Source organism: Plecotus auritus, assembly GCF_963455305.1.
Source record: "Plecotus auritus genome assembly, chromosome: 1".
Lineage (NCBI taxonomy): Eukaryota > Metazoa > Chordata > Mammalia > Chiroptera > Vespertilionidae > Plecotus > Plecotus auritus.
In genome coordinates, this window is record NC_137770.1 from 161,767,779 (window position 1) to 161,775,333 (window position 7,555).

Here is a 7,555-nt window from a genome sequence, read left to right on the forward strand (position 1 = left end):
TCCAAAATATCTTATAATTTTTTTGGTTACTAAATTGGTCATTAAATGATTATTTCTGCTTCATAATTTTGTATTTTTTCTTAGCTGTCTACTTTTGTCCTGGCCCACCAGACTGAACTTTTTAAGTTATCTGTAATTATTCCCTCTTCATTACCTTCTTCTTGCTCACTCTGTAATGAAAAGATTTGGGGTGTATATTTAAATTTTCAACTCCTGATGAGTTAACCACTCCCATGGAGATTAACTGACATGCATAGATAGAAGAGCCAAATCAAATTAAAAGCAATACTTTGTGGGTGGAGCCTCTAAATCTTCATTTCTAACATGTTCCGCAGGTACTTTATAGCTATTAAAATTGGAAAAGCACTGACTTAATGCACAAAGTAACCTAACCTGGAGAGAAAGCATCCAACCAATGAAGAAAGGGAGGCCCATCCAAATTCCCCAAATTCAAGCAGTGACTAGTCCTGGTCAGGACTCTGTCTGCTGCCTCTCCATCTCCAAGGCCATTATCACTACCTTTGTAGGAGCTGAGTTGCCAAATCCCAGAAGAAGCATGAAGTCCCTTCATTGCACACATCTCCTTTCACTCTTTTGCAAAACAAACAGGTTTTATTTATTAACAGAAATAGGGAGAGAGAAGAAAAACATACAATTGCTATTTTTAACAGTTTTCATGATGTATAAGACACATACCATAAAATTACCTCCTTTTAATTATACAATTCAACAACTTTTAGTATATTCATAGATTTGTTACCACTATACAACTTTGGATCATTTTCATCATCCCAAAGAAATTCACACTCATTAAAAACACCTTCCCATTACTCTCTCCATCCAGCCCCCGGCAATTACTTCCTGTCTCTATCTATTTGTCTATTCTGGTAATTTTATGTAAATATATTCATACACTTTGTAGCATTTTGTGACAACCTTCTTTCACTTAGCATGTTTTTAAGGCCCATCCCTGTTGTACTTCACTTATCCATACTTCATTCCTTTTTATGGCTAAATATTCCTTTGTATGAATATACCAAATTTTGTTTATCCATTCATGAGCTGATAAACATTTGGCTTTTTTCTACTTTTTGCCTATTATGAACAGTGCTTCTATAAACATCCATGTTCAAGTATTTATGTAGACATACATTCCATTTCTTACAATACGTAAATGTAGGATAGATTTCCATTTATTTGTGTCTTCAATTTTTTTCATCATCTTGTAGTTTTTAGTATGTAGGATTTCCACCTGCTTAGTTAAATTTATTCCTAAGCAGTTTATTCTTTTGGGTACTATTATAAATGGGATTGGTTTCCTAATTCCATTTTCAGATAGTTTGCTGTCAGTGCATAAAAAAACAAATTATTTTTGTATGTTGATTTTGATGCCTTTTATTTTTTTAAATAACATATTTTTATTGTTTAAAGTATTACATATAGTAGTACATATATCTCCTTTTTCCCCCCATTGACCTTCCTCCAGCCTCCTCTACCCACTGTCGCATGCCCTCATCCCATGCACCCCCCCCCCCCGAGTGTCTTGTGTCCATTGGTTATACTTATATGCATGCATACAAGTACTTTGGTTTATTTCTTTTTCTTAACTAACTGCTCTGGCTAAGACTTATATTACTATTCTGAATAGAATTAGCAAGAGTGGGCTTACTGGTCTTGTTCCAGATCCAGATATTGTCTATGTGTCCCCCCAATTCTACCAACATTTGCTCTATATATTTAGGTGTTCTGATGTTAGACCAGTATGTATTTACAATTATTATACCCTACTAGTTGACTGACCCTTTTATTGTTTTATAAAGCTCCTCTTTGTCTCTTAAAGTGTACTTTACCTGATATAAGTAGAGTGCTCTCATTTGGTTATTATTTGCACATTTTTCCTCTCCCTTCACTTTCAGCCTACTGGTGCTCTGTGCTCTGAAATCTAATGAGAGACTCATAACAGACAGCATACATTTAAGCCTTGTTATTGTTTGATGTTTGTTTTCATTTACTCCGTCACTCTGTCTTTTGATTGGGGAGTTTAACCTTTTACATTTAAAGTAATTATTGATAGGGAAAGTTCTATTGAGGCTAGGTTTAACAACTCCCAGCTCATGCCCCCTCGCCCCATGGCCAGCCCAGAGGCTCCTTGCAGGCCAGCATGCAGCTGCAGAAGCTCAGCAACCAGTATTTCACCCATCACCCCTACCCCCACAACCAGGACATGCTGGATTTGCACTCTGCTGCAGGCCACCAGAGGAACCAGACAAACCAGCTCTTCTGAGATTGCACCTGCAAACACAGCAACATGGCAGCAGCAGCAGCATCCCCTGCTAGGGTGGCAGCAGCACCCCTGGTGGCTCCAGTGGTACCTTGGGCTGTTGTGCCAGTAGCAGCAGCAACAAGTCCACCTCTGTGGCCCATGTCCCTGATGCAATGCTGCTGCCCAAAGTCATAGACATTGATTTCATGGACGAGGAAGTGCTTATGTCCTTAGTGATAGAAATGGGTTTGGACGGCATCAAGGAGCTGTCTGAACTCTGGCTGGGGCAAAACAAATTTGATTTCATGATGGACTTTGTGTGCAAACAACGACCTAGTAGAGTAAGCTGTTGACTAGATGGAAATTCGGTGAAAAGAATCAAACCCTTCAACTTCTTTGGTGTGAATTAAAACACATTCCCTTAGACAAAGTATCTCACTTTTCAAACCTTGAAAGGTTTGAGAACTTGGAAACAAACTAAACTATAAACTTGTACAAGTTGGTTTAAAAATTACTGCCACTCCCCCCCCCTCCGTTTTTGTTTCCTTTTTATAGCCTTGACATTCACCTCTCTTGTGTTGTTGAAATATCTAGCTAACGTGGTCTTTTTTTGTTGTTTGTTTTCATTCCTGATTTCCTCACATTCTTCAGTGCTCAACCTTTAGATGTTAATCTTGGCAAACTGCTTAGTCTTGTGGATTTTGTAGATGGTTCCAAATGACTGAACTGCATTCAAATTTATGAGTAAAAGAAAAATCGCATTAGTTGGTTGCATGAACTTTGAAGGGCAGATGCACAAACTCTGCACACTTTTTTTAACTATGCATTTGAGTACAGACTAATTTTTAAAATATGCAAAACTGGAGGGTTAAACAGATGTGGCCCAAGCCGTTTCGGATCAGAAAAAGTCACACTGTTCTCTTTCAAGTTGGCTGCCCCTCCCCCATATGTACAGACAATAGTAGGGTGTGTGGAATGTCCTCAGTGGCAAACATTTCCCAGATTTTATTTCTGAATATGTAGACTTTTAATAACTGATTTTATCACCAGATTAAATCTTGCAGTTACAAAGTACTTCAAATTACTGAAAGGATGTTATTGTTTAAAAAAAGAAAAAGCTCATTCTTACATAAATAATATCTGGCACTTCATTGGGACACTACTATTCAAAAGGCCCAGGCCGCTGTGGAATCTGTGTGGAAGGGGAGGCCTCTGGAAGGGGACACAAAGACAGTGTGAGTTTGGCCATTATTGGCAATGCTCATAGCTGCCAGCCAGACTCCAAAGAGGGAGCCCAACTTTTTTTTTTTTTTCTTTCCCTGGGACACTCTACTTGAGTTTTTGTTCAAGCAGTCAACACAATAGACTTTGAAAAAAGAAGAGCAATTAATTAACATAAGGATGTTACTGTATTCTTTGGACTGTATGTCATCAGTGTGGTTAATAAATTCTGACAGTCTCACACAACAGAAATAGGCTCCATCATTTGCTTTGCAGTGATAGGAAAGAAGATAACTGACTCTCCATCGGGCTTTTTGTTTTGTTGGACAGCATACTACTGATAAACTATAAATGATACTGTTTTATATTATAAAAATACTAGCTTTTTCATTCACTGTGCTTATAATTTTTCTCTTCTTAGTCAAAGTTAGGCTTAGTAAGTGATTAAAGGCAATTTTATTACAGCAGCATGTACTTATTTTATTCTAGGAGAATAAAACGCATAAAGAGTAATAGCATTTATTTTTGTTTGTAATCTGTAGAATTGAGTTCTTTTGCTGATACACCCAAATGGCTCTCTGGCATCTACTTTTTCTCTTGCACATGATCCCCTAACTTTAATTTCTTTTTTCTTAAGGGGCTCATTTTGATCAACCCATGAGAATGTTGTCCATTGTCTAATAAGCAATGGGAGAAAGATCTGTGGTTACATGTAAACTTGTGCTGGTCTACAGATGAAGAGGTGAAGAGAGTAGTAAAGAAGTCAGCGGCAATCCATCTGTGTGAAGGTCAAACCGGCTTCATTGTACACCTTGAAGACTTTCTCAATGGCATTGACATAGGCAGCTGTTCTCAGGTCCAATCCCAGATTATTTTCATGGCTGTGTGCATGATTTCCCTGGCGCCAGAGCTCCATGGTGTAGGCTGAGCCAGAGTGCACAATGTCTTTCTCAGATGCCCCCGATATCCTGTCTTGGAACTCTGATGTGGGTACTACAGGAATAGTTCCACCATGCTTTCCAAATTTCCTTTTCAAACTCTCCTGAACCAACATGAGCAAGTGGTAGTTAGAATCCCTTTCATATATGAAGGTCAAACGGACATAGCTGACATGATTTTGTTTCTTCAGCCACTCAAAGTAAGATACAGTAAGCGCCCCCTCTACCCCAGCATTCAGGTAGAGATCTGGAATAACCATGATGTTCTTATCCAGGAAAATCTTATTGGCTTCTAGAGTTGTTGGCCCATTGGCACCTTCAGCGATGATATTGGCTTTGATTCTTGGTGCCCTGGATTTGGTCAGCTGCTTCTCACTGGCAGCAGGGATCAGTATGTCACAGTTGGACTCTAAGATGCTCCCTTCATAAAACTCTGCCTTAGGAAAATCCACGATTTATCCATGCTGCATTTTGAAGTCTTCCAGTTCCTTTGGGTCAATACCATCTGGATTCCAGAGACTCCCATCAGATTCACCAACGCCAACACATTTAGCACCAAAGTGATGCAAATTCCCCATAGAGTGAAGGCCCACATTACCAAATCCCTAACCAACAAATGTTTTTTCTCCAAGCCCTGGTGTCATTTCTAAAATGCTCATGTAAGAAGCTTCATTGATGAACTTTTTGATTCCATGGAAAACTCCCCAGCCAGTAGCAGAAATCCATCCCTGGACTGACGGGCTAGCCAGTGACACAGGCATGGGCATTAGTATCCTAGTGCCCGATGGTGTGAGCACAGGTGTCCGCAATCCAGGACATCTCTCGCTCTCCGGGTTCATGTCTGGGGCAGGCACGCCAATGCCCAGACCAATAAAGCCCTTCTTTGCCAGTTCCATGGTAAACCTCCTTGTGATCTTTCCCAACTCATCATCGGTATAGTTCTTGGGGTTGATCATAACACCAGCTTTGGCACCCTTAAGCGGCACATGAACCACTGCACACTTATATGTAGTCAGAGAAGCCAAAGCTTTCACTTCATCTCCACTCACATCAGTGCTGGAACGAATACCTCCCTCCCTGGCAGGGCGTGCGGGGCTGGCGGGGCTGGACCTGGTAGCCCTCGGTGACCTCCCAGGAGCCATCATGGAGCCAGGTGGGGAAGGACAGGCACAGCACATGGTTGCAGGACTTGATCCGCAGGATGCCACGCACCCACTTGTGCTTCTGCTCCTCCCTCTCCTGGGTCTTGAGGTCCTCCACCAGCTTGTCCTCCACGATGCTGGCACGCGGTGGAAGAAGCTCTCCACCATCCTGAGAAGTCGGGTTGTCCTGGCTGTCAGCTGCTGCCTGGCTGTAGTGTCACCAGGAAGGTGGTGGGAGCCCCTGCTGCAGGGTGGCGGCTGCGGGCTGCCTGAGGGCCAGGCCGGCCCAGCAGCACAGCCCGGTCAGCTGCAACAGAGCCCAGGGCTGCAGCCTGATGCCTTGCCCAGGCAGTGGGACATGGCGGGAGCTGAGGAGAAGTTCTCTGGGAGGCTGGGGACCATGGGAGGGAGGGATGGCCCTGCAAGGGCCTCCCTTTTAAGCCACAGCTTCCTGCCCTCAGGAGCGGTACCCTCCCTGGGCACTCGCTGCCTACCCAGGAACAAGGACTTCGGGCTTCTGCCAACCTTTCCTGTGAATGGCAGGGCTGGGGCCCTGGCATTCCTAGAGCCTTGCCTCCTCTTCCTCCATGGTCTCCCAGGCCTCCCTGGTGAAGGCGCATGCAGGCCAGGCTGCAGGAGCACAGATTTTTATTTGTTTCCCTCTTCAACATTTTTGACACTGTGCTAATAGTTATATTCAGTATTGAAAGCTTTTTAGGAAATTTTGACAGTATTTTTGTATAAAACATTTTTTTAAAAAAAAAAACACTTGTTAACTTATTCTATTTTAATTTGCCCAATTCTATAAAAAGTTAAGAAATTAAAAAAAAAAAAAAGAAAAGAAAACGACAAGTCTCACTTCATGGCCCAAGTTACTGTGCAAGCCCAATGGGGACCAAGCCCAGTGCCGGGCATGCGCACTTCAGTCTTGTCTGTTGCTGAGCATGCGCCTTGCTGCCAGCATTCTGGGAGGAGAAGGAAGGAGAGGCGGCCGTTTTCCTCCATCACACCCTTTCTTGCTTGTGGAGACTGAACTGGTAGGTCCAGAGAGCAGCCCTCCCAGGACTTTAATTAACATCGGAGAGTGTGAGGAGGAACCCCGGGCTTGGTAGGGGTGGGGTGTGGAGGGGTAGGGGGGTGGGGGGAGGGGGCGGGTTCTGTGGCCTCCTGGAGGGGAAGGTCCTTAGGTCAGTGCCTTTCTCCTCTCAGGCATCATGGCCGCCAGGGCCCTGCAAGTCCTCCCGTGACCTGGACGAGGAGGGTGGTGGGCTAATGAGGACAGGGGTCAGTGTAGAGTCTTAGGGGTATTATTTCAGGTGTCTGGGTCCTGTGGGCACCAGGGACAGGAACACAGACTCCAGAGTCCTCCTTGGGGCCCTGAGCAGGGGGTGGGGCAGGTGTGAGATGGTACCTCATTGTTGTTTTGACTTGCATCTCTTGGATGATTAGTGACTTTGAGCATATTTTCATATTCCTCTTGTCCTTCTCTATGTCCACTCTCGATACGTGTCTTTTAGGTCCTTTGCTCATTTTTTGATTGGATTGTTTATCTTCCTTTTGTTAAGTTGTATGATTTTTCTGTAACTTTTGAAGATGAAACTCTTATCGGAAATATCATTGGCAAGATGTTCTCCCATATAGTGGGCTTTCTTGTTGTTTTGTTGATGGTTTCTTTTGCTGTGCAAAAGCTTTTTATTTTGATGTAGTCCCATTTGTTTATTTTCTACTCAATTTCCATTGTCTTAGGAGTTGTATCAGTAAACATATTGTGAGGAGATATGTCTGCTATTTTGCTGCCTATGGATTCTTGTAGGATTTTTTATGACTTCCCGTCTTACATGTAAGTCTTCTATGCATTTTGAGTTTGTTTTTGTGTATGGTGTAATTTGGTGATCTAGTTTCATTTTTTTGCATGTGTTTTTCCAATTTTCCCAACTCCATTTATTGAAGAGACTGTTTTGACTCCATTGTATGCTCTTGCCTCCTTGGTC

General features: G+C 42.7%; 1 pseudogene across 1 annotated transcript; it reads right to left on the minus strand.

Annotated features, from left to right (window-relative positions):
* Nucleotides 1-4,247: 4,247 nt before the first annotated feature.
* On the minus strand, nt 4,248-5,732 carry LOC308241536 (glutamate dehydrogenase 1, mitochondrial-like; annotated as a pseudogene). Its single transcript has one exon. The product of its transcript is annotated as a glutamate dehydrogenase 1, mitochondrial-like (transcript).
* Nucleotides 5,733-7,555: the final 1,823 nt, after the last annotated feature.